At 33.0% G+C, this 23,015-nt stretch overlaps 1 protein-coding gene across 1 annotated transcript in view; it reads left to right on the forward strand.

Moving 5' to 3' along the window:
• The first annotated feature begins 449 nt into the window (after positions 1–449).
• The window catches only part of LOC135121166 (MOXD1 homolog 2), a 118,102-nt gene continuing 95,536 nt past the window's right edge, over positions 450–23,015 (forward strand). The window contains exon 1 of the mRNA XM_064045476.1: positions 450–742. The gene's annotated coding sequence lies outside the window, so the exon portion shown is untranslated. The remainder of the gene's footprint in view (positions 743–23,015) is intronic.

Genomic DNA, 23,015 nt, shown 5'->3' on the forward strand with positions numbered 1-23,015 from the left:
CCCCTGTTACAACAAGCCCCTAGTTCCCCTACCTATGAGTAGAGGTATATGATGATTTTATGACAAAAATACAAATATTCCTAGCAGACTAGTCTACAGATAACGCAAACACATCACTTATTCTTTTTAGTCGAGCTGAAATATTTCTATATTTGTACATTCCTGAAAAAAAAAAATCTGTTGCTGCGTTCAGTCTTGAACTTTTACACCTGGTGGTACTTGTTTGTCACTTGATCGAAGCTTCTGGGCAATAATCTTGAAGTTATGAGGGTCTTTGACAGTTTTTGGTGGTTTCCGGTCTTCAAGAATAATTATTGCGCGCCCCTTTGATTGCAACCAATAGGAATCAAGTCTGGGGCTGTACAGGTAAAGGACATGTTGATGTGGTGGGGAAAACGAACGCATCCGCTTCACCGGAATTCAGTTCTCTTAGTCTGCTACTAGCCGCGTTGGAAGGAGTGTGTGTTGTGCTCCAGGACGGGTCGTCAATTCCGGATGCTATACATCATTATATTTATGTTTAAGTGAAGAATGAGACGGGCAGTTAATGAAGACACGTGATGAGTGAATAACAAATGTTGATTGTTTGATTAGGAAAGTTTCTTAGTTTTCGTCGGGTTCTAGCGTTCGATTTGTTTGTGTTTTCCGGGTCGTATGGAAATCGTGACGGCTTTGTGTTCTGAAAACATTCTTTGTGATTTTTAGGACTACAGTTTGGATTACTTTTGGTGATTTCTGCTGGGTGAGTTTTTCCAAATTAGCCAAATTTAGGAATAAATCTAAATACACTATTTTGACTTGGTTCATAACAATAAAATTCCATTTACACAGTTCGTTCAAATTTTTCGGTTCCACAGTTATATAGCACAAATGTGTATGTTACTCATTGTATTAAGTAGAAATATTTTGTAGGTAATCGTATGTTCTTTCGGGCCGATTTGATGTGATGAATTTACTGAAAGCTTTCGTGACGCCTATTGTTATATTTCAAAACAGTTTTACGCTTTAATGGCAAAGACTATTTAATGTTTAAAATGAGTGTCGAGTTAGATCAATCAATAACAAATGGAAACTTTGACATTTTAAGTTTATTAGCGTTTAGATTACTCTGTTACTTATTGAAATAAACAAAAAATACAACTTATATATTTTATTTTTGCATTTAACTTGTCACCAAAAATTTGCAGCAGTTTTTTGGCATCTTATGTGCATATTATTCACATGGATTCTACTTTTGGACTGGATCTTTTAGCACACAAAACCCTCAAATTACGATTTCTAATTTTACCGAACTAATGCGTATTCATTTGCTCCAGTTTTTAAGTCTTTTTCTAAGTGTCAAACATTCTATTAAGATTTTAAGAAAACAACAATCGAAAACTGGAATTGGCGGTCACCGACGGCTTGTTGAAATTCCAAGTACGTTCTTACCATGTTGCATGCCACATGAAATAACTACTTCAGTTATTTAATTATATGCTGAGGACATTTTAATAGGATTTTAAATTGTTAATATTATTCAGATTTATATTGAGCGTAAATAATATTTTTATTCAAATTTATACATGTAAAAGAAAAAAAATCGTGATAACTAAGACTGTGTATATATGTAGGTATGTATACCTATTTGTTCCAAAACAAATCTTGTCGCTGAAAACAGTTTATTAATTTTATTCATTAAGTTCTTTCTACATAATAATATATTGACACTACATTAGGTTATTTGAAAGCCATACCTAAAGAAATTGTTTACGTTTTTTCGTATCTAATGTCAAGTTCTTTTGAGGAGAAATTATAAGTATACAGTGGAGCAATTTATTAAACAATGCTTTATTTAAAAAAACAGAAACGAAAAACTGCAAAAATACAGTGGTCATTATTAAATAAATCAAGACAGTTCAGTTCTATAGTAGGTACAAAGTTTTGTGTGTGGTTAGTTCGTTCACAAAACGTCTGTAGCATATCTGTACTTACATATCACCAAAGATACACAAAGTGTATCATTTGCACCTTACTTAAAAATACATACTTATATTTTTTCACCAGTAGCGTATAAATGTACCATTATCATGCTTGTGTGTGAGTTGTGAATTCGTTTTTCTTTACCAAAGTCAAGAATGATAAAGAAATTTCATCAAAGTTTAATAATGGAAGTGAAGTTGATCATTACTCACCAAGGTCTATAAAAAAGATTGAGGTTATGCTTGACAAACGAAAACTGGTAATTACCAGATTTTTGGCAATTATTTTCACGGGGGATATACAAATACTAACTGCCATAATAGTATCTCAGGAGGGGTATATAGATAGTTCACTGTTGTGACATATTTCCTAAAAAATAATTAAGTTAATTGAAAATTTCAAATTACAAACCTCATTACTAGCCAACTTTGCAAACGTTGAAAAATAAGGACAGCAAACATCAAAGCCCAATTAGGTGATGTCAGTGATGTAATTTTACTTTTAATAACACTAGTTTACAAATTTAAACTTTTTTTATATCCAAAAATAAAAAAAATATTTTTGACTTCTAAATTACTTACTGATAACAAATCCAAAAGCGGATAATCCTTATCACGTCAGGTTTTTTCATAAATCCAAAATAATGAAGTTTGCTTTTACCTTCAGTTTAGTGTTAAAGTGATTCATATTAATGCACCATTTTCGCATAAAAAATGTCTTCGAGATCCTGCAAAGTAAGTGCAAATCAGTTTTGTTACGTTTGTGGTAAAATTATAGTATCTAAAGCGGGAAGACCTGTTCAAATATGCTTAACAAGAAGGTATCAAGATTTTTGGGACGAAAATATGTTACTGTTGGTCTATTATAAGGGAAACTGACAATATTGTCAATAAAAGAAACGCTAGTGTTAATCATTTTTAATTTTCAGTCATAATGTTAATAACATATACTAGGTGGTGCTTTTATTTGATACCACCCCTGTAACTTCTTTATTCTTAAAAATAAACTTGTATTTCTTTCAGGAAATTTGTATCATTTTAAAAGATCTTTGTGAGGCGAACCTCAGTTAGATTGCTCACTTATTATCACCTCCCGTAGAAAAATCAAAAGCAAGCAATTATTCTAAAATCAATACTTGAAAAATTTTAAATAAAACATTGATTACAATCTACTAGCTTGAAAAATTGACACTCATGTTATTTATTTGCATAAATGATGTTTTAAAATGATACAAATTTGTTCAAAGAACTATATGTTCATATATATTTAAAAATAAAAAAGTTACAAGAGTTGTATAAAAGAAAATAAATACGGGGTATGTTTATATAAATATCTCAAAAACCTGACGTGATGGAGTTTTTCTGCTTTCAGATTTGAATTTCCCGAACCCAAATCCTTTCGAATCAACTATTTTTGTCTTTGGATATAAAACCTTGTAAACTAGTGTAATTTGAGAATTTTTAAAATTTGTGTTTAGCAGTGCGCTACTAGTGAAAAAAATTGTACATACGCCATTATAGACCTCACGCGTATAACACTCGACGCATCGCGTCTCGGGTATAATCTACGTTCGGTCTATAGTGAATGATTGTCTTCACTCCTTGGCGTATAATATACTATTTTTATACCTCCGACCGGCATCACTCGTTTTCGATACGTCTCAGATGACCAGAAACCAAACAATTTAACCTACAGATTCTTTTTCGTAGTTATTGATATTGCTTGATGATACCGGTTGTTGCTGATGCATATTTTTACAGGAAAGCAAAGTTTTTTAAGTTTTGAGCTATAGTATTCAGCTCAAGGTAACTGTTAAAATATCTTGTTATAGGAGTAAATAAAGTAAATAATAAAAAATATTCAGCGTTAAACGGCGTTCGAACTCGTGATTCTCGCATATCGGTCGAATTCTATTACCATTAGGCTATGCAGCATTATTTATGTATTTTCAGTTACATGATTGTGTACTGTCAAAAACAATTTACTTTACTAATAATTTTATTCATTTAAAATTGATACTCGCCCAGAATATATTTTTGCGAATACTCGCTATGCGCAGGTCTCAACTGTCGGCTTGGTCCGATAAATTCACTCGTATTCACATAACCCCAGTTACTGGTTTCGTGACGCACTATTTTATTATTATATTTATTTAACTATTTATTAACATATACATTAATGGAAAAATTACTAGTACCGTAATTACCAATATTGATTGCTATATTTATAAGTTCGCACTCAAAACTTTTGTTCTAAATGTCAGTTTTGTTGTGTGGTATTTTCAATGTAGGCTTCCGTTGGTACATTTTCTTTCCTTGTCGCGTTTAAAATAGTAATCATCGTCGCTTCCTGCATTGGTCAGAGGTGTGGCAACACTTCTTCTTCAAAAACGATGAGCAGTGTATTTACTACATTCTTCTTTTCCCAGCTACTTTGCAATTACATTGGGTATTTCTCCGATTTTATTTATTTACAAGTTGATTGAAACACTTACCACTACTATATTGAGTTAGGAAATTTCCGTGCATCGATGCTTTCCCTTTTATGCAGAAGTAACTTTTAACACGGAGCATGTATGGTTGGTGGTTTTAATTTAATAATAAAATAATGTAAAGTACCTTAATAAAGGCAACTGTAAAAAGGTCCAATTTGTCTTTAAGGTTATTGTTCTGTAATTACTAATTTGTGTAGTTTGGGAAAAATAGGAAACGTGTTGTAAAACAATTCTTAGTGGTGAGTTTCCTCATATTTCCGGGGTGTATTAACACTTGCAAAATACGATGCAGTTTTTCCGATTTCCCGATTTTTGCCAAATCTTCAGAAATGCAATGAAATTGTAATGCAGTACCTAATTAAAATTTTAATATACGTATGTCCGCAGGTATAGCATAACACTTTGACCATCTAGGTTTATTAGGATGATTACTGATAATTTACTTCACTTACCATACTTTTGCCAACCAAAGAAGTTTCAACAAGCTATATAAGTTTTCCTTATTCTATAGAATGGAAAATAAACATTGTTGGAAAGTTATTTATTTTGGTACCTACAGATATCTAAAACATGTCCGATGGAATGGGTTCGCAGAACATATGTATTTTTCGAGCTAGAGAGAAAACGAAAATTGCAATTGAAGTTGGCAGTATTCCGGTGAAAGCTGGGTCCACCGAGTCCGTGTGTCTATGATATTTATGGCCAAGTCAAGTGCACTGCTACAGAACAGAAGTGGCTGGAAGAGAGGAAACGGCGCTTTTGAGCCAAGACCCCTCGAAGTCTCTTCAAAGCAACGTTTCTAGAAATTATTTGCTTAATTTGAAAATTTTATTTAAAGAAATTTACTACGTTTAAAAAATTTTCAGATTTTTAGAATTATTTGGTAAGGGTTAATGTGTACACCTTCTCTCCTCTGAAACCGATATGTAACGGGCCATTAAGTTTCAAAGGACTCTGAAAATAATAACATTCTGAAAACTTCGCACCAAAACTCACGGATAATGCACTTTATGAACTGTATCCCTTGTTATACCACCGCGTTATAATTTAACTGGTATATGGGCAATTTAAAAGCAATGGTTTGAGACAAAACGACACGCTCGAATCCGTCGCTATTTCAAAAGTACGCGATTCCAATCCAATAAGTCAGACGGAGCTGAATTAGTCGGGGGATACTTTAACGCAAAGTTAAATCGGTGGGATTGCTTCGAAACTAAAAGTCACTCGAAGGAATCGACGATATTTCAACGGCATTCATTCTCGACAAAATGAACAAGAAACCTGTTTCATAACCTAATCATAGATCTATCTCTTCCTTAAATAATTAGGTAATGTCGAATTGTAAGAATCAGTTTTGTTGAACCTGAGATTTATTTAGTTGTTCCTAATTTCCTAAAATATTTGTTATGCTTTTGAGTACACAAGAGTAGTTCTTTCTGTGAATTAAAAATTAATCTATCAAACGGGCGTTCAAACCACGGTGCTGTCTAATATTGAAAGCATCCCACCTATTATTGTTGGCATCCCAGAATGGTGGGACACAATAGTCCCTCAGAGCAACATAAAAAAACTTACTCATTTCACGGCTGTTATTCATATTGAAAGGAACGTTTTTCGCTTCCAAGGTTCTGAACTTTTGTTTTGCCTCAAATAATAATTATGTTAGGAATTTCATCAGTATACTGAAACCTCCATAAATAAGATCTGAATTAAATTATTTTCCTCTTTTAAGGATGACTGATAATTTAGGGGACAAATGTTGTGTTACGGGTTTAAGTAATGACTTAATTATAGGCTAAAAAACTCAGCCGCCACTGGAATAGAACAGACTCGTCGAAATTTTACGGTTTGATTTTAATTACAACGTTTCTTCTGTCAGCGAGTCATTTTATTGAGTTTTTTGTTTTAAATCAAGCGCGACTGTAGTGTTAGTATTTTTTATTTATTTAGAATGGTGTGGTTTATTAAAACAATAATTTCGACGACTGTATTGTAACATTTCAGAACAGTTGGTAGCGAACCGATGCGATGCTTGAAAATTATTCCTTTTGGTATTTAATTAATAGAAAAATAAAAAATTCATTGTGAAATAAATAGCGCGAATAATTATTATTCCGATTATAATATAATTCATAAGTTTATAAATTTTGCCTATTTACAACTAAATTTAATTTTTTGCAAAATAGAAAAAGCGAAATAGACGAGTAGGGTTTTATGACCAATAGGTTCTATGTTATTTGTAATCTTACAGAAGAAATGGGCCTATGTTTTACCATTTTTATTGTTTCCCCATCGTAAGCTAAGGAAATATTTATTGTAATAGGGTCGATCGGACGAGAATGGTTATTATCTTATTATGTTATTATATTTTACAACGTTTCATCACCCCTAGAGTACGAACAAAGTGGTCTCCCTTTTCCGTTTGTCTGTCGTGTTTTCGTCTGTCTGTCGTTTGTGTCGATTTTTATTAGACAGATAATCTCCGAAACTACCTAATCGATTGTTGCTATATACTATACGTGTTTGAGGAATACCGTGTAGATAGCAAAACGGTAACCAACATTTACCCAATCATTCCCACTAATAACGGGATGACATCGACAACATTTACAATAGTGAATCTTATTTAAATTTTATAGATAAGATACTCCTGCACTTGTGGTTTATGAATCCGTGTTGAATTTTTACCCTAGACATCTATATTTGTGGAAAAAAATCAAAATTGTATAACATTTTGCGGTTTAACTTTGAAACCTGTACTGTAAAACCGAATGTTTTGTAATCTTGCAAATGTTTTAAAAGGTTATCCTAAGCATGATAAATCATTAGTAAAAATGTTCAGGTTTATCCATCATCACAAATGTTGCCGAATAAATCGTGTCTAAAATATACAAAATATTATGAATTTATACTTGTGGTTTACCAATTTATTTATAGTTTTTAGAATTACTTATACAGTATAATTAATGAACGGGGAAATTCATTTTATTGATCACAGTAAGAATTGTCTCGAAAATTTGAGTATACAGTACTATTGTTATTAGTATTACACTGCATCTATTCAAATTGATATACCTATTATGCGCTCTTGGTAAAGCGTTGATGACGCCATCATAAAAATTTATCATCGGGAAACTCACCTAAAACATACGCATAGCATGCCTTCCACACATCTCTTTAGTTTAATTTATAAGGATTATCATAAGAAAAATAAAATTCGAAAAATTTAATGTTATCATTTTTCGAAGAGTTTGTATTTGCTCGCCTGTACTTCAAAAGCGAGGGAAGTTCTGTCTAAATAATTTTAAATTTTTAGCGTCATTAATAAGCATCAATTAAACGAGTTTATGTAGACTGCAGAGTGAGGGATTGTGTCGACGTCTCGTTGTGCATTACGAGAAATTTTGCGTTTCATACTCGTGTTGTTGGTAAGAAAACTATACATTAGTTGCTCTTTGTTTTGGAGGTCATTCTGAGTTCCGAATGCTACGACTCGTAAGTTGTTAATGAATTCTGAGTAATTTTCCATAAAGTTACAGAAACGAACGCCTTTTTTGTAGACTGGTGTATTTTATAATAGTGCTGTCTCAAATTAATAGACCTTAATTGATCTAATTGAAGTGATGGAATCGATTATCTATTAAAAGATACGGCTTGAAACATCGTGCACTATTAACAATACGTTTTAACTAAGGAGTTAGAGTTGATTGACAATTAACTTTTTTCAAATCGAGGCTTCGTAATAATTGCAAACTCTCCACATTATCAAAAGCGAACGTCCATCAATCGTGAGAAACGTCAGACTTAATATTCGAAACGTTCATCAGCTGTGAGCATTAACGTCGGGTTTGTATCAATTGATTTTTACACTTTCTTTTTACCGAACAAATTCTAAAGAACCATCAACTGCTTTCATCAACCTTTTGCGGGGCCATCAAAATGATACTCCAAGAGGTTGGCTTAGTCACCGTACACATTAAGGCTATTACTTAAAGACGAACCCATGTCAAATATGAACTCTGCACCTGGATCCAAATATGGATGCATGCCATCTATGAGTCGGTGGTAATGTATTCAGTAATTTTCAGGAACCATCAAAATATAGCGTCTTGCAAAATGGAAAGAAATATTAATCACATCGTTAACGTAATTTGTTTAAAAGCTCATTTTTAATATGAGCACCGTCTGGTCCATAGATCATTATATGAAAATAATTGATTTTGGGCTAGTTTAAATTGCTTTAAGGTAACAATCGTTAATCTTGTTGCGTAAAGTTATTAAGAGCCATAATAAAAGTTGAAGACTCGTTTCTCCTGCAAATGAACCGTCTTTAGACATTATGAAGGTTTGTAGGAAACTTCACCTCCGGACTAGACTACGAAAAGATAGGTATACGAAATTAAAAAATATATGTATATGTACCTAATGGGTTAACTTATTTTATTGATTAAATCAGGAACTGCAGAACCAAACACTTTGAAATCTTGTAGGTAGATGTTTTAAAGTTATGGTAAGCATGGTGAACTCTTAATCAAAATATATCCGTTTATACCCCACATGATGACGTCTTTTCAAAATTTTGCCGAATAAATCCTACCTCAAATGTGCAAAATATGATGAGTCGATACTTGTGATTTATTGTTGCATTCACATTATTTAAAACTTCTTGTCAGTTTATTTTACTGATTAAATCAAGTCCATTTTCCCGAAAATTTGGAAATGCATTGTTGTTATTAGTATTACACTACACTTATCCAAATTGATATACGTGTCCTTGCAAAATGTTGATGACATTATAAGAAAATTTTGTCAAGGTAAAACTCATTTGAACCAATCGCCTTCTTTACGTTTACTTCAACATTACATAGTAAATATCTTCATATTAACTTATAGGAGTTTTCATTCAAAAATAAATAAACTTCGCAAAATCAAATTTCATAATTTTTCGAAAAAGCTGAACGTTTTATTGTACTTCAGGGGCGACGGGAGTTCCGTCTAAATAATCTTGAACCAATTTTTTAAATTCGGCAGCATGACTTTGGTTGGTAGAACATTATAAAATTTAGATGTAATACAATTAACGGAATTACAAGTTTTAGCGAGGCGAAATTCAGGCGTTATGAATTTATTTTGATTCCATGTGTTACAGCGCTGCAAGTCTGAGTTCTTCTTGAATTTATCCTGGTGTTTATTTCCAAAGACAAGCACGTTGTAGACATACTGGTTGCACATAAATTCTCGTTCATCAAATGGGCTTTGGACTCCGATGAAATTTGGCCACTTCATTGAGACGGTGTATACGCTAATTTATTTTCGAAAGGACGTGTTAGTGATACGTATGCTGTCAGTTTACAAACGGTAACATCGCTCGCTTCTATGGTGTCAATAAAAATAATCTAACCTAGAAATTTCTGTTTCATTTGTTCAATTTCTCTTCTCGCCGCCTTTTTTGTTTTTAGTTTCTACATTTTACATCGAAATCGTTTAATAAAAATGGTTGATGGAGTGTTTACTTCTTTAAGACCTTTTCAACTGCCACAAATCATCATAGGAAATTTTGTGTTCATCAAAATCAGAATGTGCAATAAATGTAAAGTGTTTCTTAAGTCGTCTAAAATATGATGATTCTGTTTATTCATCTTTGATACTATAATTAACTGCGGTGGGGAAAGTCGATGTGAACTATCTTGTTGCTCGAAAATGTTATTCACAAGTTTGACTATTATAAAGTCAAGGTAAATACATGTTATTTTATAGGAGTATATTGTAATAGGGTCCATCCGATGAATCGCTGCTTTCAGGCTTTCTGAGTACAAAAAAAGTCCCCCGCTTCCGTCTGTCTGTCGTCTGCTTGTTTGTCTGTCAAAAAAAATAGAATTTTAAAATTTTGCGGGGCAGTGTATCTCTTACTATTGTACTACTGTCCGTCTCGTTATTGCCAATAAAATTTTATAGGGTAGAATGAAATTTCCAAAACTATACTATTTTTTCGTACTCTCATGAAACGTCAAGAAAACATAAAAGTAGCCAGTCGTCCAATGGACTTGATTACAATACTTCATTAGCTTAAGCTCAGGAAGTAAAAATATAGGTATACGTTGCGACGCCGACGTCATATCTGCAATGCATAGCGTGATCAGAAATGACTGAGTCTGTTTGCAATCCTGGACTTTTAGTTGAAATTGGTATCATGATATTTTGTCTAATTTCTATGACATATCTGTCACACAATTACTTCCGTTATGCCAACATAAATGTAAGGAAAGTTTACATTTATGTTTAAAAAGTACTGCCAACAGACCCAGTCAGTTTTGATCACGCGGTATTAAATTAAAGTTCCCGGTCAAGCTAAAAACAATGGTGTTCAGAGAATTTTAATTTCTTTATACGTTCTTAAGATGTAAGTCCCCGAAGTTTTAACAGAGATACCTGTATAATATACACGTGTATACCATATGACTGAAAAAAGTCTTCCAGTAGATCCTTAAGTCTATTTTTAAAATAATCAAGTTGGTATTGCAGCTATTTGGTTACCCTTTATTTAACAGTGAAAGATCTTAGCTGTCATACCAAACAAGAAACACGTCGGTGTTCCTTGCATATTTTTTGGTCGTTGCTAGACGACTTTTATTTCTCGATCATAAGCTACTTACTGTTAGTTTTAATTTACTTTTTCTTTATAACTATTTCGCGCAATAACACATATGGTTACCAAAGACATGTTGAACATTTACAAAAGAAAGTATTAAGTACAAAAGACTTAGAAAGTGCTGCTCTAATTTTAGCAAAGAGTTTTTTGTATCTTACCTGTTTTATATTTAGCCATATTTCGTGCTCAAAGTTTATCTCAAATATAATTAAATAATGCAATTTATTGTCGTTTTATTTCTATGAATAACGCACAACTGCCATTCACCTTTAGACATTTTCACTGAATATCTTTCAAATCGACATGCAATTAGAAGGAAATAAGAAGACTGCATATACACGACATGGTGTGTAATTAACTGCAATATTGCGTGCTCACCCACAAACTATATTATAAACACTGTTTCGTTAAAAGTATTAGCGTCTGAACCTTGATTGTTACCTACACAAACAATTCACCTGGGCATTAAACCCCATTTTCTGATTTCAGATGCGTGATATAGCGCCTTTACACTAATAAAAAAATCGAAGTGTTCTTCGTACCTTATATTCACTTTTTGACCTTAATGCACTATGTAAGTATCTCTTAAAGACGAAACAGTAGGTACAGTGGAACCATTAAAATGGGATAGGTGGAATGTTCAGAACGCACTTTATGTTCATGTACGTATACCGGAATGGGACTATTTAGCGCGGCCGACCTGGCGCGAGACATTTTGGCGCAAAGCCAACTTGGCGCAGAGACACTTTGGCGCAAGCCATTTTGGCGCGAGTAGGTGGGTGTATAATGTAAAAAATATTTATTGTTCGTACTGTGGTTGGCACTCTATTAGTTACGCCAAGTGTAGACAACCAAGTACACACGGAATTTCATTCGCACAAATTCTGATAACTAAATGATCCACGGAGCAAGAAGTTCCACGTTTGGGAGTATGTTTGTAATGGGGTGCAGGGCGCGAAGCGTCCGTGTGTCCATTAAAAAGTCGACATTACCCCTCCACGCGTTGGTCACTATAGAAAGTTAGATTATGTTCGCAACGGCTGCAATTTATATATATTTTTCTTGGGGCGAGTTGATCTGCGCCAAACTGTCCCTGCGACAAGTTGGCTTTGCGTCAAAATGTCTCGCGCTAAGTCGGCCGTCATGTATACAGTGCATCTTTTTGAAAAAGTGCCCATAGGGATTCCTATGTTAAATTTTAGACCTCATGTTTAACTTTTGTTAGGGTGAAAATTCAGATGATTTTAGCGATGAAAATAGCTTTTTTCTACTCATTAAGGTTGAAGTTTGTCATTTTCCCATCGCTGGCAGTGGATGAAATTTCATTTCACCCTCTAGTGGAAAAATACTCGGCCGTCTACGATTTTAACGGGTCGTCCAGCCTGAGCGTTTCGCAGCTAGCGAAACGTGTCGCGTATCGCCTGCACCGACCGCACCGTCCGCTTCGCGCGCTTCGAAAATCATGACGCCTAGGCTGGACGACCCGTTAGTGTTTGACGTTTAATACTGCTAGTTTACACAAGTGAAAACAATGAACATGAGTGAGACTGACGAAGTTTCTGAAGAAATTTTGAATGCTGCCAATGCGGCATTTTCGAATCTGATACAAGTGCAGTTATTGATACAGGAAGCAGCCAACTAAGTTTAAACAAAGATACAAGTTCAAATAATACTTACGATAAAAGTGTAAATATTATTGGTGATAATTGCACAAATTGTTCTATTACAGTTAATGTATTTCAAAAATAAAATACCTACCATAAACAAACATTTATTTCCTAATTTCTTAGAAAAAATAGTATATGCAACTCGCGGATGAAGAAATTTCAACGGCTCGAGTTTCTTTTTCGCACTCGCTCGTTGCACTCGCTCGTGTGAAAAAATCACTCTCGCCGTTGAAATTCAACTTCATCCACTAGTTCCATAATGTACTATATTTTTCTACTTCAATTTCCATCACCACATTTTGCAGTAAATTGTTAGTTCGTGCTTTAAAAAATAAAAATTGTTTTGTTTATGAAATTTTGGTACATCATAGGGGATTTTGACTTATCATTTTAAGTTATCATATTTGACAGCATAATTTTAATTTAATCATTAAATATCGTTATTGAAATTTTTAGAAAAGACAGAATAATGGAATTTAAACAAAAATGAAGAAAATAAAAAGTAATTTCATTGAAATTGTGTTTTTGAAGTCCGTCGGCCGACTGTCTACTTTTAAGTGTTCTCGACATTTCATGTCCCTAGAGTATGAAGAAATAGATCTCCCGTTTCCGTCGGTCCGTCTGTCTGTCTGCCGTCCCGGATTTTTATTAGGCAGACAATCTCCGAAAGTACTGGGCCGATTTTGTGAAATTTTGTACTTATGTTAGGAATTTCATGTAGATGTAACCAAAATTTGCCTAATCGTCCCTACCAATAATGTGATGACGTCAGTTCAAAATTGTAGATAGTAAATATGTTTTAAATAATATAAAATAACATAGTCCTATACATGTAGTTTATGGCTCCGTGTTGAGTTTTTACCCAAATGTTCCAGATTTTTGGGAAAAAAATCAAAATTATAAAACAACATTTTTTAACTTAGTTTTGAATCTGCAAAACCGAATATTTTGAAACCTTGCAGATGTTTTAAAGTTATGATAAGCATGATAAATTTTTAATCAAAGTATATTTACTTATCCCCTCCAAAAATTTGTAACGTCAGCTCAAAATTTTGCCGAAGAAATACTATATAAAATGTACAAAATGTGACGTATTTTTTTAATTTGCTTATACAGGGTGACTCAAAAAAATTAATTAATGCGTGAATATATTTTATTGATGTATTAGGAACTGCAAAACCGAATGTTTTGAAATTGTGCAGATGTTTTAAAGTTATCATCAAAGGGCGGCGGCCTTGGCTTTAAGAACTGTGCAGACCACCACATGCATGCACATGACCAGTGCGGCACGGTGTCGATCAATTCGTTGGCCAACTACATTGCATTTGGGTCGCAGTTTTGTCGTTTGTTTTTCAGGTACAATAGGCGCCTAGACATTGGCGTCGTGTACTCATTGAACATCAAGTGTTCAATCACAAACATTAGCATCGCTTCAAAAATATGAAATTAAAAGAGATTTAGAGTCTCAATCGCATACAAATAAGAGTAATCCACCTTCTTCCTTTATGGTAGACACTTTTAACCAGTGGCGGCTCCTCGGGGTGGGCAGGGTGGGCAATGCCCACCCTATTTGATTGTTTATGATACGAAGTAAAATATTGAATTTTTTTCTTTTTTAAAATATTTTATATGTATACACAAATAATTATTATTGTCGTACACATCGTTTAAGCCAACGGATTTTCTTCATTACATCCCGCAGTTTCCGCAACTGAGAAATTGCAGTTGTAAAAAAGTGCGTCAGATCTCGGCGTTATACGGTTCATGTGAGGATGGGCTAGTCCACCCTGGTCCACCCTCTTGATTGTAAGCAACGGCATACGTTCGGTTTTCTATGTACGTAATTGAGAGTAAAGAATTCGAAACGCGCGTCTTTGCATATCCGTGTTTTCTTGCTTCAAGCGGGGCAGGACGCCCTGGCCTCAACGTATATCTCAAACGCTGCAGAATCGGATCTCTCGATATTCGATTCAAGGATTCAATAAATTAATTTCGATTTTTTTACTTCTTCTGTATTGTAAAAGTATAGAGGTAATTATTTTTATTACTCTATTGAAATATGGGTAAGGTAGTAAGGAAAATAATGTTATGCGAAAATTCTTGAATATTATTGTTATAGAAAAGAGCAACACCATAATAATTAATAAATACTTTTTCATATCAAATGAAAATTTGTAATAACCATATTCTTGTATTATGACACCGTGTAAACTTTATAATGAATTATAAATTTAAAAATCCGAATAACCAATGATGAGAATAAGTAATACATTTATTATTGCAGTACGTATCTGACATGTGTATTTTTACTTCCCGAGCGTAAGCAAAGGAAGTATTGTAATCGAGTCCGTCGGCCGACTCTCTACTTTTACGTTTCCTCGATCTTTCATGACCCCTAGAAGACGAAGAAATAGGTCTCCCATTTCCGTCTGTCTGTCCGTCTGTCCGTCCGTCCGTCTGTCCGTCCGTCCGTCTGTCCGTCCGTCTGTCCGTCTGTCCGTCTGCCCCCGGATTTTTATTAGACAGATAATCTCCGAAAGTACTCGACCGATTGTTGTGAAATTTTGTACTTATATTAAGAATATCATGTAGATGGTAAAACGCTAACCAAAATTTGTCTAATCATCCCCACCACTAATGCGATGACGTCACTTCAAAATTGTACATAGTAAATGGGTTTTCAATTGTATAAAATAACATAGTCCTACACATGTAGTTTACAACTCCGAATCGACTTTTCACCCGAAACGTCCAGATTTTTGGAAAAAAAATCAAAATTATAAAACAACATTTTGAAATTTAATTTTTAATCTGCTAACCAGAATGCTTTGAAATGTTGCAGATGTTTTAAGGCTATAAAGAGCATCATAAATCTTTGGTCAAAAAATATTTGCTTACCCCCTCCAAAAACTTGATGACGTCAGCTCAAAAGTTTGTGGAATAAATCATATCTAAAATGTACAAAATATGATGAGTCTGTACTTGTGATCTATCACTCCATTCATATTTTTTGGATTTACATATACAGGGTGACTCAAAAAAATTAATGAATGCGTAAATATATTTTATTGATTTAATCAGGAACTACAAAACCGAATGCTCTGAAATCTTGCAGATGTTTTAAGGTCATAAAGAGCATAATAAATGTTTAGTCAAAATATATTTGCTTATCCCCTCCAAAAACTTGATGACGTCAGCTCGAAAGTTTGCCGAATAAATCATATCTAAAATGTACAAAATATGATGAGCCTGTACTTGTCATTTATCACTACACTCATATTTTTTGGATTTGCATATACAGAGTGACTCAAAAAAATTAATGAATGCGTAAATATATTTTATTGATTTAATCAGGAACTACAAAACGGAATGCTCTGACATCTTGCAGATGTTTGAAGGTTATAAAGAGCATAACCAATGTTTAGTCAAAATATATTTGCTTATCCCCTCCAAAAACTTGATGACGTCAGCTCGAAAATTTGCCGAATAAATCATATCTAAAATGTACAAAATATGATCAGTCTGTACTTGTGATCTATCACTCCATTCATATTTTTTGGATTTGCATATACAGGGTGATTTAAGAAAATAAATGAAAGCGTAAATTTATTTTACTGATTTACTCAGGAACTACAAAACCGAATGCTTCGAAATCTTGAAGATATTTTAAAATTAGTATAAGCATGGTAAATTTTTGATCAAAATGTATTTGGTCGTCCCCCCTAAAAAATTTATGACGTCACCACAAAATTTTGCTGAATAAATCCTATCTAAAATGTACAAAATATGGTGAGTCTCTTCTTGTGATTTATCATTCCATTCAAATTTTTTCGATTTGCATATACAGGGTGACTCAAAAAAATTAATGAATGCGTAAATTAATTTTATTGATTTAATCAGGAACTACACAACCGAATGCTTTGAAATCTTGCAGATGTTTTAAGGTTATAAAGAGCATAATAAATTTTTAGTCAAAATATATTTGGTTATCTTCTACAAAAAACTGATGACGTCAGCTCAAAAGTTTGCCGAATAAATCGTATCTAAAATGTACAAAATATGATGAGTTTGTACTTGTGATTTATCATTCCATTCATATTTTTGGATTTGCATATGCAGGGTGACTCAAAAAAATTAATGAAGGCGTGAATTTATTTTATCGATTTAATCAGGAATTACAAAACCGAATGCTTTGAAATCTTGGGAATATTTTAATGTTATTATAAGCATGGTAAACTTTTGTTCAAAATGTATTTGTTCATCCCTCCTAAAAAAATTGATGACGTCACCCTTAAATTTTGCTGAATAAATCCTATCTAAAATGCAAAAAATATGATGAGTTTGTACTTGTGATTTATCATTCCATTCATATTTTTTAGATTTTCTTAAGAGGTGGTTCAAAAAAATTAATGAAGTCAATTTATTTTATTGATTAAATTAAAGGCAACACTTATTATTAGTATTACACCCCAACCAACCCAATTTGGTAGACACAAAATTTGTTAAAGGAAAAACTAGGTTGAAACATAAGGGTAGCATCGCTTATTTACATCGACTTTAACATTACAGACCTGCATTTGTTTTATGCGATCACTTGGTTCCGCGAATGTGAAATAGACATGTTTATAATCAACCAATTGTGAATTTCACCGTCAAGAATTAAAATAAAACCCAATGTTTTATATAATAAGCGGAAGTCGAAGCAATAAAACCGATGGTCGTTTTGTTTACAGTTTCTCTGTTTGACTTTCACGTATGCTGTTACGCTTGTCATCTTAAATTAAGAATGTTAATACATAAACGATTTTCAGTTGCCGTATACGCGAGTAAATTGTTTCGTTATTTTATTGATTATAAAAAATCAATATTCAAAACGACCCAATTCATTTTCCCGAAAATTTGGGAATACAATAATTTTATTCTTAGTATTACACTACATCTATCCCAACTGATATACGTGTCCTTGCAAAAATGTTGATGACGTCATCGCAATTTTTTTTAAATTCCCACTACAAAAATGTAATGAGAAAAAAACACAATAGCCATGCAGTCGTCAAGTTTCCGACAGCGAGGGAAGTACTGTCTAAACTCTTTAGACCAATTTTTTTATTATTACATATGCATTTTTGTTTCATAAATGTAGCTGTAGCAGAGTCAACGAAAGTTAAATATACGCTTAATTTATTATTTAATTCAGACTATCCGCACAGGTTTGTTACGCGTTCGCTCTAGCATGGGTGGGCAAATCCACCCTGAAAATCGGAAGCACTCGGCATGGTTCGTCCTCGTCGGAGACACGACTCAATTGAATTCAGTCAGATCAGAAACTGCAGTCTGGATAGTGCATTTAATTATAAAATGTAGCTTATTCAAATTACCAAATAGTTAGGCGGGTACCAAAGTAGGTACTTTCTAGCAATTTTTTTTAATGGCAAATCCTACTGTAAGCTGTGCAAATAGTATTAGAGAGGTGGTAAAGGGTAAAGAAGGCATTAAAGACATTGAGTTTTTGTTTTTAATAAATAAATTCAGTAGTATGGAACTTGATATTTATGAATTATTTGTTTATAAATTAAGATCATGTCCCGAAATGAAACAATTGGTCATCACAAACTCTCGTGGCAGTGATAAAGGCTTTAATCAAAGTTCGGACAATAAATATTAGGTACCTATTGGTTGATCGGTAGTGAAACAACAAACAAGACTGTTGGAATTATCTGCTATTTAACATAAAATTAAATTACGAATACTTTAGAATTCCACAAGAAGAGCGATATAAAATATATCGCTACTGCTTTACAAAAACATGACCAACCTGAATAAACGAAAATTACTTGGAAAAGGAAGTGAAACTATAGAAAATTCTCTTAAATTCGGCGTTTATTCGATATGATAATTTTCTTGGCCACACAAAAAAGTTTTTTGGAGGAGTCTTTGGTAATTAGTGGTCTTCAGAACGAGTATTTTGGAATTATTTTTATTTTATTTGTTATTGTTAACTTTGTTAGTATTTTGAAAATTTATGTTTTGTTTGATTTGCCATTTTTAATTTTGCTTTTACAATAATTTTCCAAATTGCTGCTTTTTCTAAGTGTAGCTTATCTCAAAGATTTAAAATTTAATGTTTTCTCGTCATGTTATTTCAAAATCTTTACATGTTGGGATCATTATTTGAGTTTATAGTTCAATAAACTCCTAACAAATCTATTTATGTGCTGAACCTTTTTTTTTTGCTCCTCTTTCCTCTCCTAGCAAGAGTCTTCGACGTTCTCGTTGGTTCTTGCTGACCGACATTGTAATAAGTAACATTTATAAAATAATATATATGTAATATACATAAAATATTTGTAATATTATATTGATTGACATGCAGCTCCAAAACAAAAACACGTTCTCACAAAAATGATTAATTATATATATGTATATATATTTTTTTTCATACATGTTATAACCTACCTATAATGCTTTGCCCACCCATCAAAAATCACCACGAGCCGCCACTGCTTTTAACGAGGAACTGTGCGAAATATTTGTGGCAGTAACCATCCCTTTCGCAAAAATTAATAACCCAAAATTGAAACACTTTCTTGAAAAATACACCCACAAACACATACCAGACGATGCGCAAAGTATTATTGAGTGCAAAGATTTCAGCTTCATTGAGCAAAAATGTTAAAATTTATCGAAAACTAAGTATAGTTTATTTACAATCTGAAATTTTAAAGTTGTATGACGCTTTGGTAAAACTTCAAAGTACTGTGACTCAATTGAAAAAACCTTCCAGGTGAATTTGGGAAAAAATTAAAAAGGAAAGTAGAATCTGTTGTTACTAGAAATCCCGATTTAAATCTTTTGTATCAATTTGGGATGACATAACGAGCCATACATTAGAACAAAATATGAAATTTATCTTCCATTTTTTAATTACGCACACCAGTTATGACGTGGAGCGTTTGTTTTCTAGATTGAAAGACTTATTAACCCCTAAAAACACGTTTTACAGAGGAAAATCTCAAGCGAACGCTTGTTGTGTATCCAACGCTAGACCTTGAACAGTCTGCGAAACGTTTCTGCACGCCTATGGATTAAAACGGCTTCGCCGCTCTCTGGTTATCATAAGCATGGCAAATTTTTGATCAAAATGTATTTGCTGATCCCTCCTAAAAATTGATGACATCACCTGGAAATTTTGCTGATTACAGCCTATCTTGAATGTGCAAACTATGATGAGTCTATACTTGTGATTTATCACTGCATTAATATTTCTTAGATTTGCTTATACTGGGTGTCTCAAAAAAATTAATGACTGAGTCGATTTACTTTATTGATTAAATCAAGAACTGCAGAACTGAATACCGGCCAATTTCCCTTTTGCCGATATTCTCTAAAATATTGGAAAAAAATTTATATCTACAATTAAATTCATATTTAGAACAGAATAATCTGATTTGTCGAAACCAATTTGGTTTTCGAACTGGAAAAAGTAGTTCAAATGCCATCATTGATTTTGTAGATGGAATAAATGATTGTTTACACCAAGGTAAAATTGCTTCTGCGACTTTTTTAGATCTGAGGAAAGCTTTCGACTGCGTGTCCCACTCTGTATTGATTCGGAAACTCTATTGCTACTATTTACTTCCTGAGAGTTGTAGATTAATATCGTCCTTTCTAGGAAATAGGTTGCAAAGAGTAATTTACAATGGGGAGCTATCGGAATTCGCAACCATTAGAAAAGGGGTTCCCCAAGGATCCGTCCTGGGCCCTTTACTTTTTCTAATTTATATTAATGATTTACCGCTACATTTACAAGATACGAAATGTACTATTTGCAGATGATACCTCACTTCTAAATAGTAACAATGAGTATAACGACGTATTAATGCAGGATAGGGACACGCAGACGAGAGCTACTGAATGGTTTATCAATAATTTACTTTCAGTAAATCAAGATAAAACCGGCAGAATGCTTTTTTCACTGAAAACCTCTACTGTTAAATTCAGTAATATGTTTTCTGACCATACTTTATTTTTAGGCATTAATATTGATCATAAATTAAATTGAAATACACAGGGAATTGCTGTTTCTCACAAATTATCGTCAGTTACGTTTCTGTTAAGGCTAAAAGACAAGGTGTCCTTGACACTATTAAAAATTGCCTATTTTGCTTTATTTCAGTCCACGTTGCTATATGGTATTTTGGTTTGGGGACATTCTCACATTAGATATTTAATTTTTAAGTTACAGAGAAGGGTAATAAGGGTGATGTCTGGATTAAACTATAGGGCAGATTGTAGACAGAGTTTTATTAATTTAGAGATTATGACTTTTCCTTCGTTATATATCTTTTCAAGCTTAATGTACGTTAAACAAAATTTTCAAGACTATTATTGCCACGCTGATACCCATAAGTATTATACTAGACATAGAAACAACTTAATATCGAAACACGATAGATTAACATGCACTCAAAACTGTACAAGATACTACGGAGTTAAATTTTTCATATGTTGCCACCAAATGTCCGTATTTTGCCACTGCCCAAATTTAAAAAACAAGTACGGTCTTTTGTCATTAGAAATTGTTTTTATTCATTTGAGGATTACTTTCTATGTAATTTTAATTTTAATAATGTTATGTAACTTTAAGCCCGCATTATGTATTTAATTTGTAATTTTGACTTATGTAAAACTGCGGTTGTCACATCAATAAAGGTATTTGATTTGATTTGAATATTTTGAAATCTTGCACACGTTTTGAACTTGTAAGCATGGCAAATTTTTAATCAAAATGAATACGTTTATCAACCGTAAAAACAATTTTGCCGAATAAATCCTATCTAATATTTGCAAAATATGATGAGTTTTCATTTGTGATTTATCATTCCATTCATGTTTTTTTAGATTTGCATAAACAGGTGGCTCAAAAAAATTAACGAGTCAATTTATTTTATTTATTAAGGAACATCACTCCATTTTCCTAGAAATTTTTGGGAATACAATACTGTTATTTTTAGTATTACACTGCACCAATCCAAGTTGTGTGTCCTTGTAAAAATGTTATGACGTCATCACAAAATTGTTTGAAGAAAAAACTCAACTCGAAAATGCTGGGTATGTTTCATTCCACTTCAGGCGTGAGGGAAGTTCTGTCGAAACAAATTTTGAACCAATTTTTTTTATATAGATATAGTATTCGTCATTTCTATTGAAACAGCACCTGTTGCTTTTGCAATTTAGTAATTGGTAGCAGTTCTCGGTTGATTAATAATGGCTTTTAGTAAGAAAATTGTCCGAATATGAATGTTCCCAAATTAACAATCAACAAGTGGTGTTTCAACGGAAATGGCAGAGTCTATATCTACATAGCGCATTTTCATTTTGCAAACGAACCATGTAAGCAAATATTCGATTTTATACGACAGTTTGTGGACCTTAGGCGATGTGTGAGTCTATTTGTATTCAAGTAATTGTTGGAAGTTGTTATTTGTTCTAAAAACATGTTAAAAATTTAAGGACACAAACAAGTGACTAGCAATGCTGTTGTTATTATGGAAAACTTTTTCTCGCTGCAACGTTAAGGGTTTGTGGGTGTTTACACTTTGCCTTTTATGTTCTTTCTTATACTGAATATATTATGACAAAAGAGAAACACGGGAATTAAAATCTTTTTGTCAACGCCCATATTATTTACTAATTACTAAGCACTTCGAAACACTTTATTTAGACTTGACGATCATCAACATACATACATACTTGTATTTCAACTGATGTCATTAGCTTAGCAGATGATAAGACATTATAAAGCAATAAGGGTGACATTTAACGGTCAGTGAAAAGTAAGGAGCTAACAAATAAACATATCTGAAGTTGACATGATGTAAGTCAGTTTCTGTTATCATATTTCAGTGATTCATCGTTAGGCACAATAGAAGTAGTCGCAATGTTTGCAATTTCACAAGCGGTAGCAACAAATATTTTTTTCTTTAAACCTCAGAAATACGGGTCATTGCATACCTCAATTGATAAATACAAAATCCCACTTCACTGCCGCTAAATCAACCAATGAAGTTTAAGCCTAGCCGTCTTATGTGTTGATGTTGATGTTCTCACTGTTACTAGTGTTTTGTGCTGCCAATGTCAATCACAGACAACTGTCATATGTCATTTGTCACAATTCAGTTGGTCAGAAGTCGAATTATAACTGTCACCTAAATTAACCAATCATTATGCAAGATCAAGAATA

The sequence above is a fragment of the Zophobas morio genome, unplaced genomic scaffold (assembly GCF_036711695.1).
Source record: "Zophobas morio isolate AGI-343-1 ecotype UQ-CSIRO unplaced genomic scaffold, CSIRO_AGI_Zmor_V1 ptg000005l, whole genome shotgun sequence".
Lineage (NCBI taxonomy): Eukaryota > Metazoa > Arthropoda > Insecta > Coleoptera > Tenebrionidae > Zophobas > Zophobas morio.